This window comes from Spea bombifrons, chromosome 10, assembly GCF_027358695.1.
Source record: "Spea bombifrons isolate aSpeBom1 chromosome 10, aSpeBom1.2.pri, whole genome shotgun sequence".
NCBI lineage: Eukaryota > Metazoa > Chordata > Amphibia > Anura > Pelobatidae > Spea > Spea bombifrons.
In genome coordinates this window covers 25,488,554-25,509,972 of record NC_071096.1, presented here as the reverse complement: position 1 = coordinate 25,509,972, position 21,419 = coordinate 25,488,554, and the positions used below count along the sequence as shown (strand labels likewise).

Sequence of the window (21,419 nt, the reverse complement as noted above, 5' to 3'; positions counted from 1 at the left end):
GTCATTTGCACTTCCCGCGCTGCTGCTGCTGCTGCTGCTGCTTCTTCTTCTTCTTCTTCTTCTTCTTCTTCTTCTTCTTCTTCTTCTTCTTCTTCTTCTTCTTCTTCTTCTTCTTCTTCTTCTTCTTCTTCTTCTTCTTCTTCTTCTTCTTCTTCTTTCTTCTTCTTCTTCCCATGTGACCAAACAGTCACATGGTCTGCTGACATCACCAGAGTCCTTCTACTGGGTAGGAACTAGCCGCTACCCCCTGAAAAGGCTTTTCCGGAAGAAAGTAAGTCAGCGGCCATTTACGTTAAGGGCAACGCAGTGGTTCATTTATTTCACTTGATTTTACCTTTATTCGAAACGTGCCTATTGCATTCAAATAAATGGAAAGCTAATACAACCCGCATATTGCGTATATTACCGAAGCGCACGGACGGGTTGTGTTATTTGAAAATTGGTTGTGAACGAACTTTAATAGTATGTGTTACGGTCACAGTTATGACGTGCCATTTTCCAGGAGTTTGCCCTTTCTTAAAATGTCCGGCATCCGCTTTCCACCACAAGGCTATTAAGTTGCTGGTCACGCCCTCGAGTCTTCTTTATATGGCAGAGTGTATGGTGGGTTTGGTTTGTGGGTAGGAGGCGTGTCGCCATTGGCCGAGGAGGTGTGCGGCGCGGACGGCGGAATCCTGAGGTGAGCCGGTCTTTGGGCGTGTGGTACCTGTCAGTCACCGTGGGCTTCTATGGATGGAGTCTGGCTTGTGTTGTGCACTAGAGCACCTGACGTAATATTTGTGGCTACCTGGAGGGGAAGGCAAATCTTGCCTGCGTGTCATTCTCCACCACAGTTAGCTCTAAAGCGTGCTGGCAGGTATTTCAGAGCAACATATGTAACATTGTACTTTATATGTAGCATGACCGCAATATGTAGCAAAATGTTACTCCATTCTAGCTTTACAGTTTATAATGTGTTTCTCTGTGTTGAGTTTATGTGACTGTGGAAGGCTGAAATATGGGATGTCGTGTGTGTTACTTGAGAAGACTGGTGCATGGTTCAAGTCATGTTTCACACATGTTACATGCATCCCATCCTGTCAGGAAGATGCACAGTGACATGTGCCATGGTATCCCATGCTGTGTTGTGTGTGTGTGTGTGTGTGTGTGTGTGTGTGTGATCAGTGCAGAGTCTTCTGAGTCCATGGACTGGATAAATCTAGACACTTGAACAAAGTTCTCTCTAAGTGGATGCTTTCCCACATGAAAATGGATGCCCTCATATTGGTCTCAAGGATGGGGTCTTGAGAACTTTTCTCCTTCTCTAAGTGAGTTCGCACTTTACTCCCATTCTCTCTGTGCTGTATGAGTAAGGGCTGCCCAAAATAACCCAGTGCTCTGCCGCAGCTCTCCCAGCACTGCTTGCGCAATGTTAGCGCACCCTCAGCTGCATGTTTCTCTCCTGGGAGATATATAGCCTCTGAGACTGCTGCCAGTTCACCCCGTTCAGAAACAATGGTGTACTTGTCGCTGCACATAGTTGGCAAGCTTCTTGAATGGTCTATGCATATTTTTCCTTGGATCTGGAGCAATGTTCTTCTCTCTTTTGAAGATCCCAGTTGCAGTAATGGGGTAATTGGTATGGCTGTTGCATTGTCAACAGGCTACATTGCACCAGAACTTTTCCAGTTGTACTGTCTAACGGATAAAACTATTGAATGCGTGGCCTTTATTTGTCCGTGACTAGTGCTTTGTTTTATGCTGAGGTTGGAGGGATGCTGGAACTACAGCCTTCATTTTGTAGTCTACAGCTACTAAACCACCATACGGGGCCAATATTCTTGCCCCGCAAATGGTCATAGACCCGCCATGCCAATGCCCAGGTGCCGCTTCAGTTATGTTTCCTCTTGGGTCCATCCACCATTGTGACACATTTGGTGTCGGTAAAGATACGTTGTGTGATAAATGTTAAATGTCTTCAGGAAGACTACAGGAAACTGTGTTGGGTAATGCTGTTTCAAAACCCATAATCCATCTCCCTGGGCTTTTACTTTCATAATCTAATTTATTAGTCAGAATTTTCCCTGGCACAGAAATACCAATTAAAAGATGTTCAGTCATGCGTAGAAGTAGAAATATATAATTTGGTGCATCAAGTCAGCCCACTTGTCCCAATGTAGGTACACAGGTGGTTGTTGGTGGTGGTTTAGTGGTCTTGAGGCAACATGCCCAATGCCTCTCTTAGAATGATTGTAGGTGTGGAAGCCTGGTAAAAGATTCTAAACTCTATGCTGCGCATTAGGAGACTAGCAGGAGCATTATTAAACCTGAATTGTCAGCCATCAGAGAAGCCAGCAATCTTGTGGTGCTGCCACAACCACAAGGGGTTCTGGGTAGGTGTGTGCCAATAAGGTTAGCAATCTTTTCGCCTCTATCCACTTTATACAACTTTCCCGAGGTTTGTCTAAAGACTGTAGTACCGCGAACATTTGCTTTCAAGGGATCCATGTATAAAGAGAATATAGTGGCGAAAGGTGATCATTGTTAACCTTCTCGGCATACGCTTACCCCAGCGCCACAAGATTTCTTTTGCTACCCCCTTTTAAATGCAAGGGTTTTCCATCACCTTTACCCTAACATAACTTTTGTTATGTGTATTGCAATAGGAGACCAAAATGCAAACTTCTCTGTAGTCACCAAAGTCAAACTCTCATGGATTATCAATTAGAAAACAAGTTAAACTCACAAGGATTTGTAAAAGTGAAGTGTATTTATTTATTTTAGAATGCAAACGCTCTCATGGGTTAAACTCTCTTTGGAGCACTATATGCCACCTTTGGAGATGAGCTGGAGTCTTAATGTAGCTCACCCTGTGCAATGGGTGTCATGACAGATGCTTTGGGATGAAACTCCTTTAAGAAAATCTTTGGGCCTGAAAATATGCCGCTTGATCTGCAAAATCAGCTAGGAGGGGGACTGCAGAGTAAAATAGGGAGAAATGTAATTAAATGTGTCATAATGGCATCAAGGACATCTGTTGAGGTCTTCAAGTAGTGTTGCACTGCTTTATCAGATCGTAGTACAAAATTGTAACATGAACACAGAAACATGAAAAGAATATAAAAATAAAATGTAACAAATGCAAAAACAAAATTTTTCAAACACTCCATACCCCTTCCAAACTGTATAAAATAAAAACTAATGGGAAAAAATAATGAAACTTGCACCTTATTACAGTTGTAGGGCCTAACAAAAAAAAAAAAAAAAAAAAAAAAAGCACACAAAACAATGAATCCAGTAAAGCACGGGTTTAGTTCTAAACTGCATTGTCAGTATTCCCTTTTGGGCTTCTGATGCCAGGTTAAAGCAGTGTGTGTTTTTGACAATTCTAGAAAGGTAGCTTAATACATTTAATCTGCAGCCCAGCGCATCCTGCGCAAGAAATTGTGCCATTATCACTAGCTCGGTGTTGCATATAAAGGTTTTAGTTCGACCGGGCCTGAAATTAGTCTCATATTAGTGACAATTTCACAATTATGGCTCCAGTCCAACCAAAGAATAAAGGCAAGAAGGCTGCATTTGCCGCTGAAAATATTTAAGGCAGAGTGATCCACAGTCCCTGGTCGCTCTCCTGTCATTACCCTGGAGGCCGATCCTCGGTGGGTTTACTCTTTCTACCTAAAGATGCAGTTGTATAAAGCTTGGTGTCTTGTCTGCAAGTAAAAGTAGGATCTTGGAAAAGTACCGAATAGTTGTCTTAATTTACATAAAGGGGAAAGTGTTTTAAACGGATGTTTTCAGTTTAATAACCTGAAATCCAGACGCTCTGAACTAAAAAGCTTGGTATGGAAGTTGTGAAAAGTGAGCAACGCTGACGCCCAACCAGGCAGTTCCTAAAACTCTGCCCAACCATCTCATCCCATCCATCATGCTCCTGGAACGCTGCTTATTTGTGCCTTGCAGGGGAGAGACCAGGTTCTTTATTTGACAATGATAAAAGAATCAAATCATTCTTCAACCACTAGGTTTATTAATGCTGAAATGCACGGAGGATAGCATGAATTCCGACAGCTTAATTAAACTCGCTGAATGGTTTGCTGGCGAGGAAGCTGCTTTGTGTCTAATTCCTGAATTAGTTACTTGGCTGCGTTCGAGGAGCCTCAAGAAGGCTTTGTTTTAAACCCATGCCTTTCTTATAGCTAATCTTTTTAAAACAAAAACGGCTGGAAACCGGTAAAAGTACCTGAAAATCTAAAAGTAATGCACAAAGGCAAATCTATGTGCATTGTATTTCTGAAAACGAATGGTTTCTTCCATCCTAAATGCCTTTACCCCATCTCATTATCGTTGTTAATCCTCGTTGTTGTCCTTGTGCCAGCCAGGAAGTAAATAGAATACCTTTGCGTTTGCTTGTTTATGAAGTACAATCCCAACCAGAAATGGCTACAAGGCATCGTTTTTACATGATCTTTTAATTAAATCTGCTATGAAATATTTAAAATGTTTTGTTTGTCCTAACATGGGCTGACAGTAACATAGTACGTGAGGTTGAAAAAAGTATAAGTTTAAACCTTCTACCTAACCTTCCTACTCTTGATCCAAAAGAACGCACAAAACCCTAATTAAGCTACTTCCAATTCTGCTATCAGGGGGTAAAATTCCTTCTTGACGCCAAAAGGCAATCTGATTTCTCCTTGGATCAAAACTCTCTAAAATATTATTTATAGCCTATTGTCGAATGTAAGACTATTTTATTCCTTTCCTAAAGGGCAACTGGTATCTTAATTTATTTACATAAATAATGTAGTTAAAAAAAAAAAAAAAAGTTGTCTTTTTATCTGTTATTTTGGATTTTAAATCTCTCGGTGTTGCACACGCACTGTTATCTAACCTGTTCTCTCTCTTCTGCTCACTCACCTTGACAGACTTTGAGGATGTTGGCATTTTAACATTAGTTTTACTGTTATTAAGTAAAAGTTTGTTCAAAAAAGACATGCTAGATGGGCTGTTTTGGCTGGTTTTTACCTTGTCTGTCTATGTAATGAAACAATAGAACAACTAGATGGCTCACATGATGGGCCTTCCAATTTGTATGATGTATGCTTTAAAATCTCCCGTATTTAGGTACATGTGGCAAGAGGCTGCATATTGTACATGAATAAGAACTAACATGACTTATGTGGATTTTTTCCCCCCTGAACATTTATTTCCAGAATAAGTGTGCACATGTGCCCAGGAGTTTTCACTATTGCTTTTTAAACACCATTAAATAGGATCTAGTGTATTGAGCTCTGGGATGTAACTGCTGCTCTTTAATATATACATTGGCAGTGGTTTTCCCCTCAACCTGCCCCCAGGCTTGCCACTGTGCCCCATGATATGCCTTTTGACCCCCCATGTGCCACTCTGCCTCCAGAAATGCCTTATACCCCTATATGTCACCCTGGCATTTAGGGGGTTAAAAGGCATATTATGGGGCAGAGTGGCATATAGGGAGGTGTATAAGGCATTCAGGTAGGCAGAGTTGCATAAAGGGAGCTAACACAGTGGCATTAAGGGGGTTAAAAGGCATATCATAGAGCACTCTGCCTACAAAAATGCTTTATGCCCCTCATTTAACACCCCCCCTCAAATTTACCGGTACTTCTGACTCCGTTGTAGTCGGAGCAGCGTGTAGAGCTCCACACGATTCGCGTAGGCAACTTCCGTCTGCAGCCAGAAGGAGGTGCCGTTAGCAGTGGGGGTTGTCTGCGTCCGTCGCACATATACCCTCCCCTGCTCTGCTGCGGGGAACTCTGTGACAGTCGGGGAAGGTCTGTGCGACAGACGCAGACAACCCCCGCTGCTAACTGCACCTCCTTCCGGCTGCAGCAGAAGTTGCCTACGCGAATCGCGTAGAAGTCTACCCGCTGCCCTGACTACACACCAGGGAGTCAGAAACACCGGTAACTTTGAGGGGTGTGTGTTAAATGGGGGGCATAAGACAGGAGGAGCCAGGTCCCCTGCAGCGCTGCAGGTAATCTGGATCTTGGTCTCATAGTCAGACCTCATTTGAGGTCCGATTTTATAAGACAAACCCCGACTTACAAGACAAGGGGTATTTTTCAGAGCATTTGTTCTGGGGAAAAAAACCCTGTCTTATAGACGAGTAAATACGGTAATTGTTTTTCTGTGACTCTTAGTCTCTCGCATCGTTGTGTTGCTTCAATTCATTGAGGTTACAGGCATCTGTTTATGCACAGCTCTCTTAAGGTCCCGCCACAGCATTTCAATTTGCTGGTGGGCTTGGGATCATTGTCCTGTTGCATGACCCAGTTTTGTCCAAGCCAGTCCTGGCAAGCCTTCCATACAAAGCATACGTGTTCAGACTTTTTCTAATTATACTGTCATGGACATGCTAACTGAGGTCTGTGGAGTCTGAGATGTAATGCTTTGGTTTTTTGCAATGTGGTAGCATTGTCTAATTGGTTGTATCCAGGAGGATATATGAAAGCAGCAGCAGCTGCAAGAACCAGCAAATAAAAAAAAAATATAAAGTTTTAGGGCCCCAGTTATAGATGGGGGGGAAAAGGCTGAGGGGGGGGGTCTTAGTTATGGTGGATATTGAATTTGCATTTAGAATGATCTTTTGTAAACGTGTTCAATGGGATTGCGACAAGGTTTAAACAGGACTCTTAACATTATGAGCCACGAAGAGATGGGATTCACTATTAACAGTGGTCTTGTGACTAAATACCAAGAATTAGTTCAAGAAATATCTAAAGCTATCCAATTTCTTTTTTAATTGGAACAGAATGTGGAAGCAGTTCAGATTTCTTCTCTTGTAATCTGTAAAGAATTAATCCCCTTCTGAAGCAGAGTGGTAATTGTAACATACCGCATTTTTGTCAGAAGATGCAAAGTGCAGATCTCAAAGTCCTTTCTCTTCACTTTGTTCTATATTAAAAAAAATTATATATTTATATTATATATATATACATATTATGCACTATATACCAAACAAATGAAACAATCCTTGAAGCAAGTTAGCATTTGAGAACTCCCATCTAAAAAGTTACTGGTCCTTGTGTGCTAGTAAATAAAACTTTATAATACTCTCATATAAACTAATTCTGTCTGTTGGAGCCTTGGTAATATGCCCCCCCAGGCTTAGTTGGTTTGCTTTGCCTTATTTGTTCTGTAAAAAATGGGAGAAAAAAAATTATATATATTTATTTTTTTCCACCGTGGTCACAGTCTAGCTCAAAAGTAATTGTAAAGAAATACATAAACTGTAAAGCACTATCTTCCTTCAGAAAATCTTTTTCTGCTTGCCAAATTGCAAGCAAATGTAAAACTGGAATAGTTTTTTGTTTTAACATTTCACAATTTTTCATTACTGTAGAGGTACACATGTTGAGTATTTAAGACGAGCTGTAGTCGGGGAAGCCGGAGTTTAGGATAGTTGGCATAAATGCCAGCGTTCAGGGCAGTCCGGATCAAGCCGGGTCAGATACAGGAATAACCCTATAGAACACGCCAGGATCAAATACACCATGGCAGGTGCAGGTATGACCATCAGAGGGCAAGGTTCTGAGATTTATATACGGCTCAACAGGAGAATGAGTGACGCCACTACTTTCACAATGCGCTGCGTGTTTAACTGCATATACAAGATTCTGGGTTTGTCTATTTATAGGTAAATGTGGTTTCCTCAGAAAACAAAGTATCCTGGTCAGTGGTCAGCATTTTTGTGTTTTATATATAAAAAAAAATTAAAATGCCTGCATACTGGCAGTCATTTTTTTAAATTAGTTTGCCCGCATGCAGGATAGCAAGCAATGATCTCTTACTGTGACATCAAAGGAACCCCCAACTTATTTTAACTCTGTCTTGTACAACCATAAAATCAGTCAAAATGATTCACATGAACACCTTTGATAGGTTCATTGATAATTGATTAATTAAATTGCTAAGATAATTACCATGACTTTTTTTTTTTTTTTAATGTATTATCATTGTCCTTCCGACTGCTTATTATCCCTGCTCCGCAAGACCGGGCTTTTAACATTTCGCTCCTGTATCCATAAACGGTCTGATGGGAGAGGGTTCTGTATTAAGGGCTCCTTTCTATAAATCCAAATAGACGTTTAATCATTTAATGTCAGATGCAGCACTTATTAGGAGGTGCACGTGTGTGTTTAGAAATCACGCCAATGTATATAATGTTAATGTCATATGATGTGATTTACAGTTGACTTAAAACGAGGCAACTATGATCTCATCTTGTGCTGAAAAAAGTGTAAGCTGTTACACTAACAAGGTTGTCGCCAGGATGTCCTTGACCAAGCAGCTCCCCAGCCAAGAATCTGCTGCCTCCTCCACTACACACACCATATTCTGTGTTTTTGCATTAAGAATGCCAGCATCGACTTCGTCCGGTTCGTCCCGCATTTGAGGCATTGGTTGCACCAGTCATTCTGGACCCATTTATATAGTCTGAACCTTTTAATAAAATGGCGCGTTATTATATTTTATGTAATATAAATGTTATGTCTTGCTTTCTTAGAATCTGGAAATATCCATTACCAGGAATTGTTGGTGATTGTGGATCAGGTTTCTGGCCAATATGTTGCCCCATTTTAGACTGGCTCAGGATAGTCTTGGTCTGTATGTCATGCTTCATACTCCTGGTGTTATAAATAGAGTTGCCTTGTAGTAGACCACACAACTCACAAGTGGTTTAAGGGATAGCATGAAAACTGGTGCACATGTAGTAAGTATCCTGCTGTATAGCATTTTTTTTTTCATGATATAGATATATAAATATAACCAGCTTGGTCTTCCATACAAGCAAAATTTACTGGGGTGGTCTATTTTTAAGTATAGGCGGTGTAGTAATTTGTGTGTGTATAGTATGGGTATAGGCCAGGACACCCATTAGTTTTGTTTTCCTTTACGTTTTGTGGTGTCCCCCATGCCATTTAGCTTGCAGGGGATGTGTACGTTTGAGCGCATCTACTGGCACGTTGACATACTAACTGCCAATTGGTTCCACTGGCAACACTTTTTTTTTGTTTTGTTTTATTGGCCCTCTTCAGTGGCAACTAAATTGTTAATTCACATTTTGTTGGGGCAGGGACAGACTGAGACCATCCAGGGCCCCAGGCAACAAAAAGCCATAGGCCCCATGTGGTGAGGCCATGCCCTATTTGACCACACCCCTTTTTGTTAAGTACCTCCCCATGGTTAAACCCCCTTATATATATGTTTTTCCGACAGGACTTGCCACCTTTTCCCCAAACAGCCCAGCACGAGTCAACTTTGTCCCCAAACAACCCACCCTGTGCCATCTTGGTCCCCAAGGCTTAACACCCTGCTTATGCCATCTTTGCCTTTGCACAAATCAATTATACATCTATCATACACACAAACGCTTAGTCACTCACTTTCACTAATTCACACTTTCATTCACACAATCATTTATTCTCACTCTTTCACATATTATTTACACATTCATTAATGCATTCTCACAAATCCATTAATTCTTACTTTTGCACAATTCATCCACACATTCATTCATTCATACTCTTTCGCACAATTCATCCACACAATTCATACACTCACTTTCACACAATGGATCCACACCATTCATGGATCATCCATTCTCTGGCTCAATTTTACTCTTTCAATATAGTTTAATTTAAAAAACCCTCATGCCCAATGGGTCAGTCTGCCTCTGAGTAGGGGGAAGAGAAAGGAAGATAACCTGTTAACAGGCATTTCATTAATATGCTTGCTGTGCAAACGTTTGTCACAGGACTCACCTCGCAATAGGTAAAATGGTTAATTTATCACAAAAACAAAGCACAATACAATGCATGGGTAGATCGTGGAGGGGTGGTGTTTCTATGGGAGTAGGGATGAAAAGGAGCAAGTTCCAGGTCCTTGACTTACTCAATAATTTCAAGAAGCAGGTGGGGTTGAGCAGGGTATACAACGGCACAGGTAGGGGATAGCTGGGAGAGCCCAAGTAAAGCACAAGTTGAGATCCAGGTCTGCAATCCATCGCCACGCTAATCTGAGAGAGTGTCCAATCTGCGTTACAGACATGGGAGCGGCGTGGCTTTTATACTTAAGATGCATCAAGTGAGTATCTTAAAACAAAATGTCAAGACCCGATCATGCCTTCAACAGGGACCATGGGGTGAAGAGCTTATAACTGTAATGTTAGCTCCAGTACACATAGGCGTAGGAACCCCTAAAAAATCTGGGGGGACAGCATTTTCCCCATCAGATCCCCACTTTCTCCCCATCTCTCTCACTATCTACCCCCTCTCCCTACCCCCTTCTCACTAGCTACCATCTCCCTACCCTCCCTTCTCACTAGGTACCCTCTCCCTATCGCACTCATTTTTCACTGTGAGAAAATATGGCCTTTATTAAAATATGCAGATTAAAATAAAGTAAATTACACAAAACCTTTACTTTTCCTCACTGATTTCTGGGCCTAGAAACTTTTGTGACTACAAATTCAGGACTCAGGATAATTAAAAATGAAATAGTTCTATTTATTCTAGGGATGCACCAAAATGAAAATTCTGGACCAAAACATTCACGGTTCACTTAGCCAAAACCCCACCTTTAAAAAATAATAAAAACTCAAATTTTTAATAAAAGTAGGTAACACACCACACTTGGACAAAAAAAATAGCAATATGACTTGGCATGATAGGACTGTGATTGCTAACAGCAATCACACTCCTATCATGCCAAGTCAGCCAGTACATGCTGGTATAGGGTGGCTGTAAGTCATGTGCAGACCCCATACTGCTGGCAGCATCAATACACAAGGGGGGCAGCGACCAAGGTTTCAGCATGTACTGGCTGACTTGGCATGATAGGAGTGTGATTGCTAACAGCAATCACAGTCCCATCATGCCTAGGTTTCAGCACTTACACATCCATGCTAATCACACACACACACACACTCATTAATTCATATACTCATTCATTAACAGATTCATTCCCTCAATCACGCCCACCCCCTTACCTGCACTGCAGCTCCTCGATGCCGCTCACAGACTTCAGCAGGGGGCGAGGCCTCCCTCTGCGTTCTCTGGTACTGCACAGAGGAAGCACGATGTGATGTCACGTGAGCTCTGCTGGGTTCTGCAGTACAGAAGACCCTCCCACAGGTAAGTAGTGGGGGGGGGATTTCCTACGGCCCTGGGTGGGATTTCTTAATTATCGCCCCCCCTCATGAGTTACTGGGGGGGATATGTCCCCCCCCGGTTCCTACGCCCATGCCAGTACACCTTTTAATCCCATGCTTATTTTATACACGTTCCCTGGAGGGGGAAACGTTTCAGTTGTCTTATATTATGTGCTACCATGGTATGCATCTTGAATAAGTGCATTCCTTTTTAAAAATAACATGGTTTTGCTGTATGTTCCTATTGAAAACATTTTAGCGGGCCTCTTAATTCTGCCTGCCTTCACTGCTCAGCCTGCCCATCTAGCATCTCCGAAGGAATCAAAAGAAACTTGAATCCCATCACACAAAGCACATCGCTCAATACCCAATGTGGCCGCTGCTGTGTATTAGGATCGGTAAAGCTTTTCATAAGCCAGGTGTGGCTATAGGTGGTCAGACTGCTGTGATGTAAATACAGAGAGAATATAGAGGAAGTGACATACATCTATACAGTGCAAGGAACACTGTTGCCATAGTAATTGTAAAAACTCCAGTTTTTTAGGTGATCCTTCACAGGAAACAACGCTGGATTTGCTAAGGTGTATAAGGTTCTAGAACAGGGGTTCTCAAACTGCGGCCCTCCAGCTGCTGCAGGACTACATCTCCCATACTCCTCAGCCAGCCCCTTAGCTGATGGAGCATTATGGGAGATGTAGTCCTGCAGCAGCTGGAGGGCCGCAGTTTGAGAACCCCTGTTCTAGAACATTCAATTAGTGTTTTAGTGGAAAGCAGAGGGAGGGGAAAGTAAGACGGAAGTGTAACTTTGTCTACTAGCAAAAGGATACATTGACTTACTTACTATTGACAATACATTAACGCAAGCATCTTTACATAAATTTTGTAACCCCCCATATTTCTCTGCAGCAAACGTTTGTTTTTGTAATCTTTTTATGTAACTCCTTTTTGTGGAAGCACCTGGTCTTTGAAATTGTAACTTCTACAACAACTTATGTTCATAACATAATCTTACCTCTTGGTGTCAATAGATACATTTAATGAGGGTAGCTGATATATATATTTATACCTAGATTACGCAATTGCCAGCTATGAGTTGTTGATTAAGAATTGGCAGAATACTATGTCTTAAAATGCATATAATATGTGAGAGCCAGCCACAAATGGAGGAAACATGTTTGAGCATATGACTTTAGCATGTTTGTCTGTTTTATTGTGTGATTCTAGAGTGTGAAAGCATATGCTGCAATTTAATAATCAAATAACTATTTGCTAACGATTTAATGAGTTTTATTATCTTATGAAATGGATTGTTTTCACTAACTTATCAATCGAATGGATTATCATTAATGTTTCCCAAATATTTTATGTACTAATCAAATTTCTGAGATCTTTAGGAAGGGGCATAATATAAATTATATGAATCGTAATTAATAAGGGGATTTATGATGGTCTATCACCCTTTAGAGGGGAGATGAAAATAAAAGACATAATCCTGGGGGGAAAAATGGCTTCTAGATCCAAACCAAATTTGTCAACTCCTGGCTTAATCCTACACCTTCCTATATGATGACAAAATCCCTGACTTTGTGCAAGTCAGCCTGGAAGAATTGATGCCGCTTTACAGGCAAAGAGTGTTCACACCAAATATTGATTTCATTTAGGTTTTTCTTCTGTTCACTATTAACATGTCTTTCTTTACAGCATTTTTGCAGTGTACGGTGTGTATGATCTCCTGGGTCCGCACTATCGCATTCATTAGTGAATGAGGAAATCTGAGCGCTCTCTAGTTAGTCTGGTTTTGTGGCAGTGTCGCTCCAGTAGCCGAAATGTTTCGGATTGCGGCCATGCATTATTCATGGGACAGCTAATGGAACATCTCCGCGTAAAATCGTGTATTAGTTTGTAATCTCATTTTTCTCCTGTCGGTCTGTTATTTTGGCCTTGTTACTGTTTCTGATTGCGAGCGTCACCGGGACATACATCTTTTAGCGGTCGCGCTGTACTGCTTTAATGCTGTAATATGTCATGGTTTTGCAGCAACATGCTCTAATTTGTTTGCAATTTAGAAAGATGAATTGCAGATTAGAGGCACTCTCCGGTTGGAAGGTACATTCATTATTTCTAGCGGAGCCCTTTTTTCTAACTGCGTACATTGCTCCCAACTGTATTTTCCAATTCACTTTTTCATATTACCGCTGTAAGGACTGAACAATACCACAAGTTCAGTAGCTGGAGAATAAATATGCAGTCTCTTTGTACATACAGTATTTATTTTTGTCAAATAGTTGGGACATGTCCTTGACTGCTGTATTTCCTCCGTGTTTTTATTTGTTGTGTTCCCCCCCCCCACCATGTAGCCTCATTAAACAAAAGTACTGAAACTCAAGCAAACTCATCTAACCCGTGAATAAAAAATGTCAATGGATATTTTTTCTCTTTACTGTAGAGATTCAGCCACTAAATGCTTACATTTATTTCACATTCTTCTGGATCTGTGCAGGGATAACAGACCAACATAATAGTCCTCATATTCTTCTGCTTCTTTCTGACTTCTTTTCTAAAACTATAACTTTGCAAGTATTTTATGTAATTAAACGATTAATTGGCCACACCTAAAAAGGCCAACATTCTAACTATCAATGGTGTTCTAGTGCCAGCAAAAATACTGCTATCTTGATTACGACCAATTTTATATTTGAAAGGTTGGTTCTTTGTATATAATTTTTATTACACGTTTACTCTGGGGATGTTGCTGGGGAATCCCCTACCCGATACACCCTCACTTGAAATTGAATTTGAGTTTAGGGCTGTTCTCCACTCCTTTTTACCAATGTGTATAGCAATGCAGGACATATTTTTAGAAGGTACGTTCTGTATATATAAACATTTTACTTCTAAATGTTTTGCTCGGTGGTGTAATCTGCTATGAATAGGTCACGAAATCCCGTAAATCTTGTTAAAGCCATGCTTTAGAGCCGCACCTCTGACCCCACAGCATAAAGTGCAGTTCTGCCTCTTTGGCCCTTTTTTTTTTTTTTTTTTTTTTTTTATTAAATTTTATAGAAAAGACAGTACAATAATAAAAAAATAAAGAAAAAAGACAACAAGACATACAAATATTGCATAAAAAGTTAATAAAAATTTTCCATACATGGGTATTTACAGGGAATAACCCTAATTATGTACTATAGCGTATAGAGTAGATAAAGCTCTTAATCATACAGCGTTTCCAGCTTTATCTTTTACTACCATACCCATGAATTACAAAAACATTATGCAAATTGTGTTGATGGAAAGAACAGAAAATAAATAAATACAGTCTTACTCGTTGGTCGTTAAGGATTGGCTTTTTCTCTCTGGGGGGAAAATTGTTTCAGTTGGTTGGTCCAGGGACTAATTGTGATAGGAAAAAGAGCTAAATGTTATAGAATCATATTCAAGCAGCTTTCCCAGATCCTATGTTTTTTTAATGATGTAGAGTTATTCCTACACACCCCTAATTCCATTTTTAGTTGAAGTTCTAATTGTCCCTTAAATTTAGTCCATTCAAAATCCACATTCTGTTTCCATTCTCTAGCGATAATTTTTTTTACTGCCACGCAGCTGTGAATTGCAAGGGCCATTTTCGGTTGAGACATTGTGGGCCAAGATAGATGTAATAACACTGATATAGGAGTGTTAGGAATACTAATATTAGCTACAGTTTTCAAATATTTTATGACTCTATCCCAAAATGTTATCAATTTTTTACATCCCCACCAAATATGTAAATATGAACCACAGGAATCCTCACAGCGCCAACAGATATTACTTGTGGTAGGATACATCCGCGCTAGAGTGGTAGGTACATAATACCACCTATTAATAAGTTTATAATGTGCTTCAACAAGAGATAAATCGTGGACCCATTTAGTAAATTTGATAAATGTTGAGTGCCAATCTTCGGCCAATATCAAAGTATTCAAGTCCTTCTCCCATTTCAAAATATTAACATTTGATGATGATGGGGAATCTTTTAAAGTAATACATTTGACGCATTTGGCATATATCTTTTTAGCATCAGGTTTTTGAAATATTTTAGCAATTTCATCTTTTAGTTCTCCCCCAGAGAAGTCCAGATGGTTTTTTAGATAGTTTTTTATCCTAAGATATTTAAAGATATTTCTATTGGGAAGATTATATTGGAGATTTAGAGTTATGAAAGGCATCATCTTCTCCTCTATTAATAGATCTTCTAAGAAAACAATTCCAGCTTGTTCCCACTCTATAAGTGTAATATCTTCAATAACAGATTCAAGTATATGAATTTTCAAAGATTTAATTAATTTGTCCTTTAGACCCATCTTTTTCCTTATTACATACCATGCTGGAATTATTTTAGTTAGAATCATATTTTCCTCTTTAGTAGTCTTATTTGTTTCAGAATATTTAGTCTGCCATATGATAGAATTCAAATTCTTCCTCCCACAAACCTCAGATTCAATTTTAAACCATCCTTGATCTAAATAACTATATGATTGGGTCTTAGCTATATGCAACAGTAGGCTAGCCTCATAGTATTGTTTGATCAGGGGATAACCTGTACCTCCCCTCGAGGTTTTAAGGGTTAATATATTTTTACCAATTCTTGGTCTGGTACCTTTCCAAACAAACTTTTGGAAGTTTGTTTGGAGTATTGCTAACCAACTAGAAGGAATAGTGAGTGGTATCATTCGAAAAAGATATATCCATTTGGGTAGAATGTAAGATTTGATGATGTTGATTCGGCCCCACCATGTGAACTCCAGATGTTTCCACTCTTTTAATAGTTTATTGGTTTGTTTTAACAATTGTAAGAAGTTAATCTCCATAATTGTATTGATTTGTCTAGGAATTTTGATACCTAAATATATATAGTCTTCTCTAGTTTCTGTAATTTGGAAATTCTGTTGGATTATCTCTATTTTTTGTTTATCAATATTGATAAAGTGGGCAACAGTCTTATCCCAGTTTAATTTATAATTGGAGACATAGCTGTATTTGTTAACTTCTTGCATAAGAGCTTCCATGGAAACTAGTGGATTTGTCAAGGTAATTATCACATCGTCTGCGTATAGAGCTATCTTTAGGTCACCATTTCTCAAGTGAAGCCCCTTAATGTTTTCGTTTTTCCTAATGTTAATGGCAAACGGTTCTAGAGATAATATGTATAAAATAGGAGAAAGGGGACATCCCTGTCTAGTTCCATTTTGCAGCTTAAACCAATTCGAACATAAGTTAGTTCCTACAACTCTAGCGGTCGGAGAAGAATAAAGTGCCATAATTGCACCATGTAGCCAGTCTGTTATTCCAAATGAGATCAATACTTTACTCATATAGTTCCAGCCAACTCTATCGAACGCCTTTTCGGCGTCCAATGAAAGAGTCACCAAAGAGAGATTTTTCTTTTCTGCATAATCTAATGTGTCTATTAGGCGTCTGATGTTATTGCTAGAGTCTCTTCCCGGAACAAATCCGATCTGGTCTACATGGACAATTTCATTAAGCACTTTTTTTAATCTTTCTGCTAAAACAGACGAATATAGTTTAACGTCTACGTTTATCAACGATATCGGTCTGTAGTTAATAACTTGCTCTGGGGACTTTCCTTGTTTCAATATAGGTATAATATTGGCTTGTAGCATTTCGTTGGAGCAAAGACTTGTCTGGGCAATCTCTGCAAAAGTATCCAGGAGATGGTCTGTTATATCCTCTTTAAAAACTTTATAGAAAAAATTTGTGAAGCCATCAGGTCCCGGAGATTTATATTTTACTAAATTATCTATAGCTTTAATTAATTCTATTTTCTCTATAGGTCTATTTAAATTAGCCCTATGTTTCTCGGAAAGAGTTGGAATATCGGTTTCACATATATATTTTATTATATTTTCTTCCGTATAGTTTTTAGGTAAGGAGTATAATTCCTTATAATAGTTTCGAAAAGCTTCTGCAATTTCATCTGGAGATCTATATACATTATTTCCACTTACTATTTTATCTATTTTATTATTAGCCCGATTTCTTTTAAGTTGGTTAGTCATTAATTTATCCGATCTATTATTTTTATGGTAAAAACGAATTCTCATTTTTTCCATATTTTTTAAAGTTCTTTCTAATTCAATTTGATTAATAGATTTACGTATTTCTCCTATTTGTTTGATATTTTCGTTTGACAAATTTTTTTTATTTAAAGAGGAGAGTTTATACAGAGAAATATATAAATCCGACCTAATTTTATCCTGTTTAACTTTATTTGTTTTTTTAATTTTAATGAAATATCCTCTGATAACAGCTTTATAAGCATTCCATCTATTTGACAAAGTTGTGTCTCCTGGATTATTTTCTAAAAAAAAAAATTTTGTCATTCTAGAAATAAATTCTATATTATCTTTAGAATACAGTAGATAGTCATCTAAACGCCAGGAGGCTTTACTAGGTTTGGCAAATTTGTCTTTTAGTTCTAAAATCAGCAAACTATGGTCAGACCAAATATTATCTTTAATAGAAATATGTTTAGTTAGTGTGATCAGGGGGTGCTCTCCAAAGATCAGATCTATTCTTGAATAAGTTTGATGAACTTTAGAAAAATGAGAATAATCTTTTTCTACAGGATGCATAATTCTCCAGATATCATAGAGATTTGCTCTTTGAATGATATTAGTAAAGACTTTTGAGTTTTTTACTAAATTCTTGTGAGGAGTTTTATGAGGAGCAACTTTTTTTATCCAATTCTAAATCCTGGATACAATTGAAGTCTCCAGCAATCAAAAGGACGCCCTGTTTAACCTTCTCAGTTTTATCTAATATTTTAGAAAGAGCACCAATTGGCTCTGTGTTGGGGCGGTAAATATTTACCAAAGTGTATTTCTCATCGTTTAGTGACCCGACCCAAATCAAAAAACGTCCTTCAGAATCTTGATCAATAAATTTAGTCTCTACTTTTAATCTGTACGAGAAAGCTACAACAACTCCTCTTTTTTTGTTGTTTTCTAAAGATGAAGCAAAGACTTTAGGGAAATATTTACCCCCCCATCTAGTGTTATCAATTTTTCTCCAGTGGGTTTCTTGGAGGAGAGCTATATCTATTTTCTCCCGTCTCAAAAAATCAAATACGCGTTTTCTTTTTATCGGTGAATTAAGGCCCTGGACATTGGCTGAAAGACATTTAACCATACTTTAGTAAGGTTAAAAAAAAAGATCCCCCCAGAGAGACGACCATCGAGTAATCTAAGATTTCCATCATCATAACAAAGAAAGAAGAAAAAACAACATAAGAGAGAGAAGAACGTTCTCTCTCAAAAAACATAGAATGTGACACATAAAAGAAAGGAACATTGTGAAGATACACAATCTGAACTTTCTCTGAAGCTCCCATAGAGCAACTTAGGCGGGGTGAACTGCCCTCCCTCCAGACCAATAGTCCCATATCTATCTTATTTATGATTTTGATGGAAGTTAGTGGGAAGAAAAAGGGAACCAGAGAGAGAGAGAAGGAGGGAGAAAAAAAAACAAAAAAAAAAAACAACATATAAACATATAATCATTATGGGGGGTATATCCCAATAAACAAAGATAAGTTATCTGAGAAAGTTAAAGTGCATTGAGAAAAAAGTTAATTAATTCGAAAGATTAAGAAAATTGAAGTGCGTTTTCATAGTACTACGTGTAAGTGTTATTTTCCCCTTTTTTCTTTCCCTTTTTTCCTTTTGTCTCCGCTCGAACAATATTTTATAGTGATCTATAGACCCATCTGAGCATGGTTAAAGTGCATATAATTAATTATACATCATCGAATTTATATCTACGTCCTATTCATTATTTAAGATGAATTTAATTGTGCAATATATCTATAATTTATCTAACAAATATTAAAGTGCATATTGTGCTGACTTATGTCAATATATATCTCAAAAAAAAAAAAAAAAAAAAAAAAAAAAGAAATATATATATATATATATAAATATATAATCTTTATAGGGGTAAATCCCTGTCTAAACAAAGATAGATTATCTAAGAAGGTTAAAGTGCTAGAAAAAAAAAAAAAAAAAAAAATATATAATAATAATAATAATCATAATAATAAAAAAAAAAAAAAAAAAAAAATGTTGAAAGGTATAAGATAAAGGAGTCTTCGTTTTACCTGGAACACTAGGGAAGTGATGTCAAATTGACAGATCTAGCAATAATGTGCCTCATTCACGACATCAGAGACACAATATGAAACCGCTTTGCGTTAGGGCCGTGCAAGTTTAAATTTAGGAGAAAACCAAACATTTAATTTTGGACCCAGCGTCTCCCAACTCAGGCATCACTTACATTTACAACTGTCGCTACCAATATCTAAAGATGTGAGCTCTTGGTGATATTCTTGCCGGTCTCTGTGAAATACTTCACTCTGACTACTTTGGAAACTGGCCCATGGTTGAGAATGTGCCATGCAATAAGTTATGTATTTGTGGTGTGATATGTGACCTGGTTATGGGATTCCATTGCACAGCAGGGTATGAAATGTTATATTCACTTAATGACTGAAAACTTGTCAAAGCAGCTGCTGTATCCGCTAGTGATGGCCCTTGATATAAACCTTTATCCTGCTGAGTGTTTTCCCTGGGCTCTTACAGTGCACCTGTCATCACAGTGCGTCGGATAAAATGTCCGATTTATTGTTAGAGTCCGCTTAACAAATATTTCGATTGGGTTTGTCAAATACCGAAGGGTTTTAGCTGTATGCTGACAGATTAAGCATATGCTGAAAGATCAGAGTGGATGTGAATGCAGCCCCCCTGCGCTACCAGAGATGAAATGTTTAGGGAAGTATAATTAAAGGGACACCCCAGCCATCATATGCAACTTTGATGCATATAGTAGCGGTGTGGTCTCTGCAGACCCCCCCCCCCCATATTTGCTCCTTTGCTCCTCCTCTCCTAGTTTTATTACATATACTTGATTTCATCAAAGTGCCTCGGTCGCTACAAATCAACTTGACATTAACCAACAAAGCATTTGTAATGTAATTTTAAATGAGATGTATAAACATGCCTCTGACCATGAGTGTAAGGGGGTGCCAGGACCCCTAAATTTCTAAAATGCATAAAACCTAAATTTTTTTTTTTTTTTTTTTTCTTTTAAAGAACCACCTCCAACACTATTTTCTAAAGTCCTTTTTTAGTTCTATCAGTATCTCAATGGCTTGTTGAAAATGTCTTTTATGGGTGCATAATGTTTTTTGGGGCCAGGGCAATTTGCAGCAACTCGCAAAATACAGAATAAGAGTGCCAGGATATGTCAAATGCCATTGTTCTACTATACCAGGTCATGAGGTAGCAGAGTGGGAGATGTGATTGAGGTTTGTGCTGTAAAAGTATGCTAGCCGTACATAGGGTGGCGATAGCCACAAGTCAGGAGAGGGCTGGCAGCCTAATGGCCTGGGTGGTAAGTCTAGTCAAGTGGCACGTTGCGCCACCGGATCAGCCCACCATCCGTGCCCATCTTTTCCTGATTTTCTAATGCATATTGATGTGATGTAATGGGATTGGGAGTACATCAGTACACTAAAACAAAATCCTCATACACTGGATGCTGGAAGACACAATTTAGTGCCACTAATCCTTTTTAATAAGATGTACAGATTGGAATAGATCTTTTACTTTTCTTCTCACTGATTTCTGGGCCTTGAATGAATGTATTTATTTTGAAGTGACTACAAATCCAGGGGGGAGTTTTATCTCTGAATAAGCGATTCTATTTATTCTTACAGTAAGTAAAGTACAAGGAAACAGATGACCAAATACACACACACCAGGACAGGCTCTGCCACACCAACACCCACACTAAGCTACAACAATTTAAAAATAAATATTTGGCAGTCCTATACATATTTAATGCAATCTAATGAGACGACAAGAATTTCTAGGTATTGCAGTTTAGTTTTACTATACAATCCCTTACCAATTAGAGTTATGTTATCAAATTCCATCTTCCTTGATGAGTGAACTTTGGTTTAAGATTAATCCTTGTGTATTTTAGGCCAGTTTTCTTTGTATTACAGCCATTATGCATTTATAAACTGGCACTTGATACTGTGGTGGTATTCTGGAGGTGGTCTAACTTGTGACAGTAACTTTTAACTTGTGAAACTTTGTATGCCTTTTCGTCAGCCCCTAACACTTTTAGCTCCATCCCCCACATACACCATTCATTATTACTTTCTTGTAAAAGCTAGGTATTT

At 38.7% G+C, this 21,419-nt stretch overlaps 1 protein-coding gene across 1 annotated transcript in view; it reads left to right on the top strand.

The window, feature by feature from the left end:
- The first annotated feature begins 632 nt into the window (after positions 1–632).
- PC (pyruvate carboxylase) overlaps positions 633–21,419 on the top strand; it is a 223,672-nt gene continuing 202,885 nt past the window's right edge. Inside the window, exon 1 of the mRNA XM_053449541.1 lies at positions 633–679. The gene's annotated coding sequence lies outside the window, so the exon portion shown is untranslated. The remainder of the gene's footprint in view (positions 680–21,419) is intronic.